General features: G+C 35.8%; 2 protein-coding genes across 3 annotated transcripts in view; both read left to right on the forward strand.

Annotated features, from left to right (window-relative positions):
* wu:fc02b11 overlaps positions 1-12,077 on the forward strand; it is a 643,013-nt gene that overhangs the window by 542,924 nt on the left and 88,012 nt on the right. The gene's annotated exons all lie outside the window — the stretch shown is intronic.
* csmd1b (CUB and Sushi multiple domains 1b) overlaps positions 1-12,077 on the forward strand; it is a 223,062-nt gene that overhangs the window by 5,530 nt on the left and 205,455 nt on the right. Inside the window, exons 3-5 of the mRNA XM_087278763.1 lie at positions 1,836-2,038; positions 5,123-5,314; positions 7,365-7,503. The gene's annotated coding sequence lies outside the window, so the exon portion shown is untranslated. The remainder of the gene's footprint in view (positions 1-1,835; positions 2,039-5,122; positions 5,315-7,364; positions 7,504-12,077) is intronic.

Below are 12,077 nucleotides of genomic sequence, written 5' to 3' on the forward strand. Positions count from 1 at the left end.
CAAGGTGGTCAGACAAAAAAAAAAACATACTACTTTCTTAAATTTTGGCTTGTTTATAATCCTAATATTTAAAATATTTTAAATGGTGCCTATTTTATTTCTTTAGCAAGATGTAAGATAAGCGTTTATTGTCTCCAGACAAAAGATTTAGCTCAAATTACTTATCAGATTATTTATTTTAGCCTCCAGAATCTGCACATTTTGGTGTCTGAGTACAGTGTAGCTGTTTTTGTAGCCTGTGGCTTTAAATGCAAATGAGCTGCTTCTCCTCGCACACCTTTCCCACGTGCATGTCTGCTTCTCCTGCATTACTTCAGATAAACAGCAGTCAGTGATAGAGGCAGATTTTTTCTAGTTTTATGAAATAATACGCCAAAAATAAATGAGTTTTTCCTTAAACAAGCAAAATAATCTTGTCAAAACGAGAAAACAACATTATTTTGCTTAACCAATTGTGAGATAACTTTGCTTGTTTAAGGGAAAAGCTTACTTAATTTTGGCATATTATTTCTAAAAACAAGATACTATTTTTGCTTATCTAGAAAATGCTTCTGAATAAAATTTTTTTTTCTAAGATTTTTTTTTTTTATTTGGACTAGAAACCAAATTTGGACTTTCTCTTGCAGTGTACAACCATGTTAAATGCAAATATTTATATTCCCATAGGCTTAGTATAGAAATAAATATTTAAATAATGGGGGCCTTTTGTTTTAATCAGTTTGGTAGTTTGGAACATATGTTTTCTATGCATTTAGTAATTATTTTCCGTATTGGTAAAATGATTCAGACATCAAAGGAAGTTGTGTTTCAATTATTTTGATAAGCAAAGAATTGTTGCTATTTATGTGAGTTATGAAACTAAAAGTTTGTCATGACAAACAAGAAAATTATATATATATATATATATATATATATATATATATATATATATATATATATATATATATATAATTGCAGTCCTCTGGGTAATTACTGTAAATAAATTGCTAAATATTTACTTACAATTCATTGATTTATTTTTAACTGGATGAATTTATTTATTTATTTATTTTCCAACTTTAACTGGATTTATTTATTTATTTATTACCCATCTTTAACTGGATGAGTTTATTTGTTTATTTCCCACTTTTATCTGGATGAGTTTATTTATTTATTTATTTAATTATTTATTCCCCACCTTTAACTGGATGAGTTTATTTATTTATTTATTTATTCATTCATTTATTTATTCATTGTCTTTTCAGCTTAATCCCTTTATTAATTTGGGCTTGCCACAGCGGAATGAACTGCCAACTTATCCTGCATATGTTTTACGCAGCTGATGCTCTTCCAGATGCAACCCACCACTGGCAAAAATTCATACACACTCATTCACACTCATACACTACGGTCAATTTTATCATACCCATGTCTTTGGACTTGTGGGGAATCCAGAGCACCTAGTGGAAACCCACGCGAACACGGGGAGAATATGCAAACTCCACAAAGAAATGCCAACTGACCCAGTCGAGGCTCGAACCAGTGACCTTCTTGCTGTGATCGTGCTACCCACTGCGCCACTGCATCGCCTTATTTATTTATTTGTGCAGATAAAAATTATTTATTATTTTTTTGTGTGTGTTTTGGCTACGTTCCTCATATGTGGTTTAAAGCACTAAAAGGACATCTTATCAAAGTAAATTGACTTTTTTTTATTGTACAGTGACTGTCAGTGGACCAAAATGACTATCAATCATTGTATCTGTAATCATTTGGTTATAGTACTGTGGATGCATTTGTATGCTTTTAAAAGAAAATGCAACACAATGTTCTCTCTGTACTTGATTTTCCCATAGTCTCCACTTCATAGTCTTTGACACGGAGGTGGATCATGACATTCTGAAGGTTTGGGATGGGCCGGCAGAAAGTGGCATTCTGCTGAAGGAGTGGAGTGGGTCGCTGTTACCCGAGGACACTCACAGCACCTTCAACATCCTCACGCTTCAGTTCGACAGTGATTACTTCATTAGCAAGTCTGGATTCTCCATCCAGTTCTCTAGTAAGTATCAGCTTTCCTATGTTTTGGGAAATCATTGGGAAAATGTGTCTTGGTGTAGATTTTTGAGAAGCAAGAAATATCTCCTCACGGGTACATGTACCTGCATTTTGTGTGTAAAGTGAATGCTAAAGGGTGGGACTGCTGACTGGTTATGTCCATATGGATGGGTTTTCCAGCATGGCTGGTGTGCTCGATAGCTCAAATGGTGCTAGACCTGAAGGAAGAGCGGAGCTGACCGCAGTTTGAATCAGACAAAGGACTGTTCTAGAAACCAGTAAATATAAAACCCACAAAAGCAGTGTGAGGTCACCGTAGAAGTTTGTGGTCACGATGGCTTTTCTCTTCTAGTTTGCTTTTGAAAACACTTATCGGTTAGGTTTAGGGAAGGAAGTGTGTGGGACAGTTGATATCAAGCTGGTATATTATGCAGAACGACAAACCAAACGGTTTCCCTCATAGACGCACATAAAAAGGACGTTAATATGTGCAGAAATGTACACAGCAGCCTCTGGTGGATTTACGAGAAATAGCACAAAGTAACTTATTTGAGATTGTCAAAAATGTACACAGCACCCTCTAGTACTGGGGTCCCCAATCCTGGTCCTGGAGGGCTGGTGTCACTGCAGGGTTTAGCTCCAATTTGCCTCAACACACCTCCCTGGATGTTCCAAGTATACCTAGTAAGACCTTGATTGACTTGTTCAGGTGTGTTTGATTAGGGTTGGAGCTAAAATCTGCAGGACACTGGCCCTCCAGTAACAAGTTTGGTGACCACTGCTCTAGTAGATTTATGAAAAAAAAAAATCAAAATGTAGTACATGGTGATATTTTCCGGTTCTCAGACATGTAGTCCTGGGCACATATTTCCAATGAGCCTGGGTTGGTAACTGGAGTACCTCAATCGGCTGTTTTGACAAAATGTGCAGTTTTCAGTCAAGGGGTACTCCACTAAGCACAAATAATAATAACAAATGCTATTCACACTAGGGATTCCACAATATTAAATATATTATTGAAAAGTTAGTTCTATCTATATGGTTGAATATGGATATGTTCATTCATTCATTTATTCCTTCATTTTCTTCAGCTCAAGATTGATTAAGCTTTTGCGTCATGTGCTCCAGCGCAGCCTGTGCGTGGTTGCATAGCCCTTGCTGTGGCCGGTGCCCACGCTGACCTCTCAAAAAATTTTATTACACGTCTCAGCAATGCATAGCGCAAGCTCTGTGGTAGAAATCTGTGCGGGACTAAATTGTGAATCCCACTCCCACCCGCTCCTGCCAGGTTTTAGTCTGAACCCGACCGCTCCCGCTTGAATTCAGCATTTGTTGTCCCGCTTCCAGACCCGCCCCATTTTCTACCCGCCGCGCCCGATCCCGCTAACAGGCGGGGAGGGAACAAAACCGAAAACCACCCAGCTATACAGAGTTGTTGCCTGGCGACAACGCTGTCTGCCCTCAGCTTCGGCAGCGAGAGCATCAAAATTCGCTACATTGATCTCGTATTTGCGTTGCAGCATATCAGTTACATTCCTGCATAAAACATGCTTTCTAGTGTGAAAATGTTGCGCACTTCTTATCAAATTCATTTAACAATGGAAGATCAAGTTGTATGTGGTGTGGCTTTGCTCCACTTAATTATCCAATGTGTCCATATGTCTGAAATATCCTGAAGCAGCAATACTGTTTTGTACTGTGCTTGAGATTCCCGCTTTTTTAAAGATAAATATATGAAACATTAAAACACATCAGTAACTCGCCAGTAACTTATTTAATGCATGTTCCAGTGAGAAAATATTGTTAATAATTGAAAATATGGCGACCGCAATAATCAAACCCCTGGGAACAACTGTGGTCGGAACCAAAGTTCACAGGTCTGTGTTCTCCGAACTGCTCTCAAGCGGTGATCTTCTTCTTTCTAATTGCTTGCCGCCGACTCTCATTGAAAATGAATGATTTCCGGCTACTTTAACGATTTTGGCGCTTTCAGTGTGAACGTACGGTTAGACTGCTCTGTTCCCATTCAAAATTACACCTGTTACCGACCGCTCCTGCGCTTTTTCCGGAAATGCAGAACTCTACTCTGGTTGGTCGGCTTGGTAGCACTGACGAATATGGGCGGGACCGAGAGCCTCGCGAACCAGTTGGAGCAAGTGTTTACAATTGTTGAGTCCTTTGTAGGATGTACAGATGGAAATTTTTGATTTGTGATTACTTTATGATTAAAGTTGTTGTACGTTTGTCGGTTCCTGCCTCAATGTTTGAGCTACTTCTAGATTAAGGTAGCGTTCAAAGAAAAAAAAAAAACAGAATTGCTATTACAGAGCAACACAAACAGCGAGCAGAAATATGAATGCATGACAGCGCTCAAGCCTTGCGCCGTGGGTCATGCCGATCATTTGAATGCAGAAGTATAAACCAGGCTTTAGTCCCTTATTTATCAGTGGGTCGCCATAGCGGAATGAACCGAAACTATTCCAGCATATGTTTTATGCAGCAGATGCCCTTCCAGCCGTAACCCAGTACTGGGAAACACCCATACCCTCTCGCATTCACACACTCACACACTATGGCCAATTTAGTTCATTCAATTCACCTATAGCGCATATAGGGAAACCATAGTCCACGGGAACACAAGGAGAACATACAAACACAGAAATGCCAACTTGCCCAGCCGTGACTCGAATCAGCAACCTTCTTGCTGTGAGGTGACAGTACTAACCACTGAGCCACTGTGTCACCAAATATATTATTTATTATACACATTATATCACATATTGTAATGTAGGCTGGACAGTATGTTTTAGTAGTATTGTAACAAACCCTTTTATACTCTTGTTAATTTCCTAAAATCCTTTGTTCATGCTCTATTCAAGTATTTTAAGGTGATTATGCAGCAAATGCTTGTTAATAGACCATAAACTTTTGCATATGAGCTTCACACCATCACAAATGTGTGCTGCTGTGCGAGTCGGCATATTTAGTCAGGAACAGAGGTCTGCTTTCTCATGAATAAGTGATTTTCTGCTCTCTCCAATGTCTCGGTGATCCATAGCTAATTCAAAATTTATCTTTTTTATTTCAGCTACAGTGGCCACGACCTGCAACGACCCAGGGACCCCTCAAAACGGATCACGCTACGGAGACAGCAGGGAGCCCGGTGATACCATTTCGTTTCAGTGTGACCCTGGGTACCAGATTCAAGGAGTGTCTGAAATCACTTGTGTTCAGCTCAACAGCCGGTTTTTCTGGCAGCCGGATCCACCCACCTGCATCGGTGAGATCTGAATAAATGATGTACTCTATACCTCAGTAATAAAGAGGGGGGTATATTGTTTACATAATTATTTGAAGACTTCAGATGCCAAAACCTCTAAATCCATCAGACCTTATTTCTTGTAAACGAGCATTTTCTATCAAGTTCCTCTGATAAGGCTCAGAAGTTTCATTTTATATGTAGTAATAAGTTTATTAGCTGTCACTTTGGACAATTCTTTGTTTTTTAACAAGATAAAATTTTCTATTGCGTCAAAACCAGCTTAATCCACGTCTGCTTTTTATGCAAAACCCTCTAAACCAACCTATTGGAACAAGAGTTTTGTAACCATTGATAGCCTGGATAAATGTTCATAGTCATATTCCTAATAGCCATAATCACAATCATGATCATGGCATTCATTAAACTGTTCATATTTGCAGATGGTCTTGTACAGATTACAGACATGCTGTATACACATTAGTTCACAGTTATGAGGAAAGGTTTAGCTGTCTCTCGTAGCTTTACATAGATGCTTTCTCATTATTACCATGACCTTTTCTAAGACTTTCAGGAATTTTATTTATTTATCTATTTTTTTTCCACTTAGACAGTATGCTCTGCACATTCTGGATATGTCCACAGAGAAATTCATTTTTAATGATAATGTTTAAACCATTCAAGACACATCCAGTGTGAGCTCTGAGATTTTCAAGGGATGACATATGCATTTGTGTCTTCATTTAAAGAAAGAGAGAAAGACAGAGAAACAGAGTGAGGGAAACAGCTGCTAATTCCCACTGTAATACACTACCCTTATTTCTAAAACAGATTACTCTAGTAAAGCATAAAGTTGTCTGTAGTCTCCCACAATTTTAATAAATGCGTATAGTTTTTATTATTCTGTCATTAACTGTTAATTCATTGGTTTTACACTTGACATTTTAAGGTTTTTTGTACATTTGTATAAATGAATTTAATCTAATTTAATTTTATTTTATTTTATTTTATTTTATTTTATTTTATTTTATTTTATTTTATTTTTGTATAAGCAATGCATTAAACTAAAAAACAAATTAATAAATGGATAGATAAAAAAATAAAATGAAATAAAATAAAATGTATTTAATTTTATTTAAATGTATTTAATTTTATTTTGTATAACCAATGCAATAAACTATGTTAAATTATAAATGGATAGATAAAATATTTCAATTTTATTTTATATAAGCAATACATTAAATTAAAATAAATTTAAGAAATGCATGGATATTTAATTTAATTTAATTTAATTCAATTCAATTCAATTCAATTCAATTCAATTTAATTTAATTTAATTTAATTTAATTTAATTTAATTTAATTTAATTTAATTTAATTTAATTTAATTTAATTTAATTGATTTTAATTTTTTTTATTTTATTTTATTTGTATAAGCAATACATTAAACTAAAATAAAATTAATAAATAGATGGATAACATATTAAATTAAATTAAATTTCAGTTTTGTATTTTATTTTATTTTGTATAAGCAATACATTAAACTAAAATCAATGATTAAATGAGTGGATAAATTAAATTAAATTAAATTAAATTAAATTAAATTAAATTAAATTAAATTAAATTAAATTATTTTTATTTTATATGAGCAATGCATTAAACTATAATAAATTAAATGGATTGATGAAATATTTAATTTAATTTCATTTCATGTGTATAAGTAATATATTAAACTATTTTTTTATTAAACGGATGATTATAGTATTTTATTATATTTTATTTATTTTTATTTTATCATGTATAAGCAATGCATTAACTAAAATAAATTAATAAATGAATGGATATACACTATTTATTTCCATTTAGTTTAATATAATCCATCGTTTAATAGATTTAATTCTAATGTATTGCTTATTGTCATTTAATTCTGTGGGATGTGGGATGACCTTTCATATTAACGGATAATGTGATTAAGAGAAATCATCCTATTATCGGACTGATGTAACATTGTTTACTGTTGATATGCTGAAGGATCACATTAATTTGCATCCTCTCTTTCCTTGTTATGACAGCTACCTGCGGGGGCAATGTGACAGGACCTGCTGGGGTAATTCTATCACCCAACTATCCTCAACCCTACCCTCCAGGAAAAGAGTGCGACTGGCGGATTGAAGTCAACCCTGACTTTGTGGTTGCTTTAATCTTCAAAAGGTAATTTTCTTATGGCTCAGTTAAACAAGTTCCTGCATGGATCAGCATAGTCAGATCCTGGAACATTATTTCTTTCCAAAAAATCGATCCCAAATTGAATCCCTTACCCTAAACCTTACCCTACGGTTTAATTTCAATCATGCCTTGTGAAGGGTTTGTAGCAAATTTAATACATTGCACTTTGAATTCATTTATTTATTATAATTTTTTTTTCTTAAAATTGAAGTGTATTTTAATTTTAATTTAATTTTAATTTAATTTTATTTGTAGAGCACAATAAAAATAAATAAATAAATAAACGGCTGACCAATGTTCTGTACAATATTCATAGTTAAAGTCTTAATGAACTAAAAGAAAATAAACAACCAACAAATTCTGGTTGGCAGACCTAAGAGCTCCTCTTGGATCATATTTAGATAGCATATAAGAGAGGTAGGAAGGAGCAAGGCCATGTAAACATTTAAATACAAGTAGCACTTTAAAATCTATTCTAGAGTTTACTTTTGCTTATTTGAGCAACCATATTAAAAAAGTGAACTACATTGACATTCTGGAAAGCCAATGTCCTTTAGAGCTTATCTCTACCTCTACCAAAGAAATCTGGTAGTGTTTGCGTTGCTTTGGCTTTTTTGGGGTTAATCATTGTGATCTCCCAATAGAGAAATACTGCGAAATCTCTGTAGACAGATGGCATTTCATGCTGTTCAGCCTTTTAATCTTAAAATGTGAGCAAAATCACCTGTTTTGTTATCACTTTAGACATTACGCTAGAGAATCATTCAAATACCAGCTCTAAAGTGACGTTTGTGAAGTAGCTATGGTTTTTGCTGTTCTGACGTCAGCTGCAGATGTGAATGAATGGTGGAAGAAAGTAGTTCCTCATACAAAAAGGTTTTTTTATACACGATTTTGCCATCAAACTGTTGTATAAATGTAATGTCACACACATAGCAGTGCGATATGGCTGTATATCATCACAGTGGTGGGACACTAAGGCCTCGAGCCAAGGCACGCCTCGCACCAGTACTGATATACAGCCATATCGCACTGATACGAGTGTGGTATTGCTCATTTACTATATATATATATATATATATATATATATATATATATATATATATATATATATATATATATATATATATATATATATACACACACATCTGTTGTCCAATTAGTTAAGCTTTAAAATGTAACTTTAAGCTTAATACTAGTGTCTTCCAAAATAACTAGAAAAGATTATGTACTGTAATCAATTTGTAATCAAAATGTAAAAATTTGAACTTTTTGACTGGTAGGTTATACTTTTTAGGTATCTATAATTAGAGATGGAGCTAAACTCTGCTGCACAGTGGATGTTTCAGTATTCTCCTTATCCTCTGCCGACGAGCGGGCGCTGCCATTTGAATCTTTTTGGCTCGAGACTTAGGTTCTCATTCACTTCCATTCATTTTTTGACGTTAAAAACTGCTCGATACGCCGGTTGATGTTGCAATTTGATATTTTCTTATTATATTATTCTACTTGGTCTGTATAGTCATGCAAACATTTGTTTGTAGAGCAAGTAGTTTGACCATTTTCTAGTGTTTATTATTCCTAGTCATTTCTCCCATAGGCGACTGAATCGAAAGTTCTAGGACAATCGCGAAAACGGGCTCACTTCCGCATTTTAGAATAAGGTCAATAGGTTGAAATTATATTGTGAACTCCAAAAAGAAGCAAATAATGCTTCATTTATAATTTCTGGACAGGTCAGTCATTTCATTTTAAATGATGACTGAGTTTTGCACTCTTTTGGTTACAATCAGTGATGTTGTCTACACTGTGCAAGCTGAAGCATGTCTTATTTACAATGTGTTTGCATTCATAAAATTGTTTATGGGAGAAATTTGAGATTGTTGCATTTTGTACCAGTCACATACATTATTCAAATAGCCTAAAGTAAAGAAACGTCAGGTCTGCAACCCTGAATTTAAATGTACAGTAACTTCTTTTCAATGATGCTATCCTTTTCGCCATTACACTATATAACCTTAATAAGTTTTAAAATAAAAATGCAGTTAATGTTTTTGAAAGAGTTCTTCATGTAATACATATTTCATATGCAAAGATACGTATGTAGCAGTTTGCACTAACGCTGAAGATTTAGGGGAGAAATGGCCCATTAAACAGAGCATTTGAGTTAGAGTGCAGAAATCATTGTAGAAAATGGCCTTTTATTTCTGTATTATGACAGCTTTGACATTGGAGTGAACTCATTGATGTCTCATTATGTTTACTAAATTACCTTTTATTTAACAGATCAGGGCTGCCTGAAATCCTCTTAACACTGTGTCCTTTTCAAGTTATAGCTTGTCACGGTTGACGGTTCACTTTTCATATTCTTCTTTTGAGATCAAATATGTACTGATGTTATTCTGAAGTCGTAGTAGAATAATAATCGAAATAGAATACAATTGAAAACTGACCGCACCACGCGTGTGATGGTGGCCAATGCAACGATAAATGACAGGGAATGGAGCACAGAAATGCAGTTAAATCAGCGTTTTCAATGTGGTTTTGGACACGATACTGCATGTGAATAGCTCATATGCTTTTAACCTTAGAGATACATTACAAGCTCTAAAATACATAAGGGATTACACGCTGCAGGGAGCGATTACAAAGTACAACATACAATTAAATACATATTTTCCAAACTACAGTAAACGAGGCAGACATTTTACACGTATAGGTTGTGTAGGAACTAGAAACACTTACATGATCTGGAGAAAGAAGAAACTGGTCTATATAAACTGTAACAGTTATTGACAGTCCCATACATTAGTAGTCTTTGCTGATCCTTACTTTAAAAAAAAAATGGCCGGCGAATCCTTTGCAGCTTAGATTATTGTATCAATCATCAGAACAATGACAGGATCAAACACAGCACATGGTATACTGTGGTACTGTTGTGGAAACTTTAACCCTTAATTCCCCACAGCCACGTTTCTGGTCATCTGTCAGTGATAGCAATCTTCACATCATGATCAATGAGATGAACTGAATTAACAATAATAACTGTGCTGTTTTCACGGGTGCTGTCTGATATTGCACAGATGATATTGACTTATTATTATTTGACGTGAGATTGATTAGTGCAGCGGCAGCAGTAATGTGGTTGATGTACCGGTGCGTTGTGATAAAGAAGGAGCTGAGCCGAAAAGCAAAGCTTTCGATTTACCGGTCAATCTTAGTTCCTACTTTCACCTATGGTCATGAGCTTTGGGATATGACCGAAAGGCCAAGATCTTGGTTACAAGCGGCCAAAATAAGTTTCCTTTGAAGGGTGGCAGGGCGCACCCTTATAGATACTGTGAGGAGCTCTGACACCCGGGAGGAGCTCGGAGTAAAGCTCCTGCATCTCCACATCGAGAGAAGTCAGCTGAGATGACTCGAGCATCTGTTTCAGATGCCCCCTGGACGCTTACCTGGTGTTCCAGGCATGTTCCACCGGTAGGAGGCCTCGGGGAAGACCCAGGACACGCTGGAGGGACTATGTCTCTCGGCTGGCCTGGGAATGCCTCGGGATCCCCCTTGAGGAGCTGGAGTAAGTGTCTGGGGAGAGGGAAGTCTGGGGTTCTCTCCTAAGACTGCTGCCCCCGCGACCCGGCCCTGGAAAAGCGGCAGAAAATTAATGAATGAATGAGTGAATCTTAATAGCAATAACAGTCTTTACATGAGATGCAATATTAGTTTCATCTTAATAGAATCTATGCTCTTTAGCGATGGTGAAGCTGACAGCATCATGACGATTAAATGAAGGATTAAATAACGTTAGAACATCTCGTGCTTAAAATGTGTAGATTCAGTGACAAACACTGTTACCTGAAACCACCGGCTTTGTGGAGAATGCTTTAGTCATTTTCATAGTGGGCTTTAACCACTGGAGGTCTTTTATCCACTCTTCGAAAAGTGTAAATGCTGGATTGACATTCATTACATGACCACTAATCAGATGTGTCATTATTTGTAACTTTAGGTGGTTTCTAAAACTAAATCTGCCAGCGTTGTTTTTATTCTCTTCGATCCAGACCTTTACATTTTCGCAGCTGTGGCTCCCTGTTATCGGAACTGAGTGATTGACAGCTGATATTAATCAATCCATTTGCGTTCTGTTCTAGCGCAGTGGGCCAATAAGAAGAGCTTGAAGGCGGAGGCTTTGTTTACTGCAGCAAGTCGACATGACAACTGTTTTAAACCATTTCTAAGCACTGCGTTTGGTGTTTTTAGATGCAAAGATGCTTATTGTGTGAATAACTCCTAATTCTGCGCATGTGGTGAATATTTTGCTGTGAAAACTGGTTGTACGACATCACTTTTATGCACTTTTATGCACAAATGCTCCCAAATATATTTTTAAGGTCGCACAGATAAAATTTCGGGCACATATGTGACCAAAACGGTCGCGATTTCAAGCCCTGCAACAATAACAAGAACAACAACGACAGAGGTCTGAAAATCAGTTTCTTAATTTAGTAACTGTTAATTACATGTTTCAAGTGCTGTTTAGTGGGCTGCATTGGATTGCATTA

Source organism: Danio rerio, chromosome 13 (genome assembly GCF_052040795.2).
Source record: "Danio rerio strain M-AB ecotype USA chromosome 13, GRCz13ab, whole genome shotgun sequence".
In the NCBI taxonomy this organism is placed as follows: domain Eukaryota; kingdom Metazoa; phylum Chordata; class Actinopteri; order Cypriniformes; family Danionidae; genus Danio; species Danio rerio.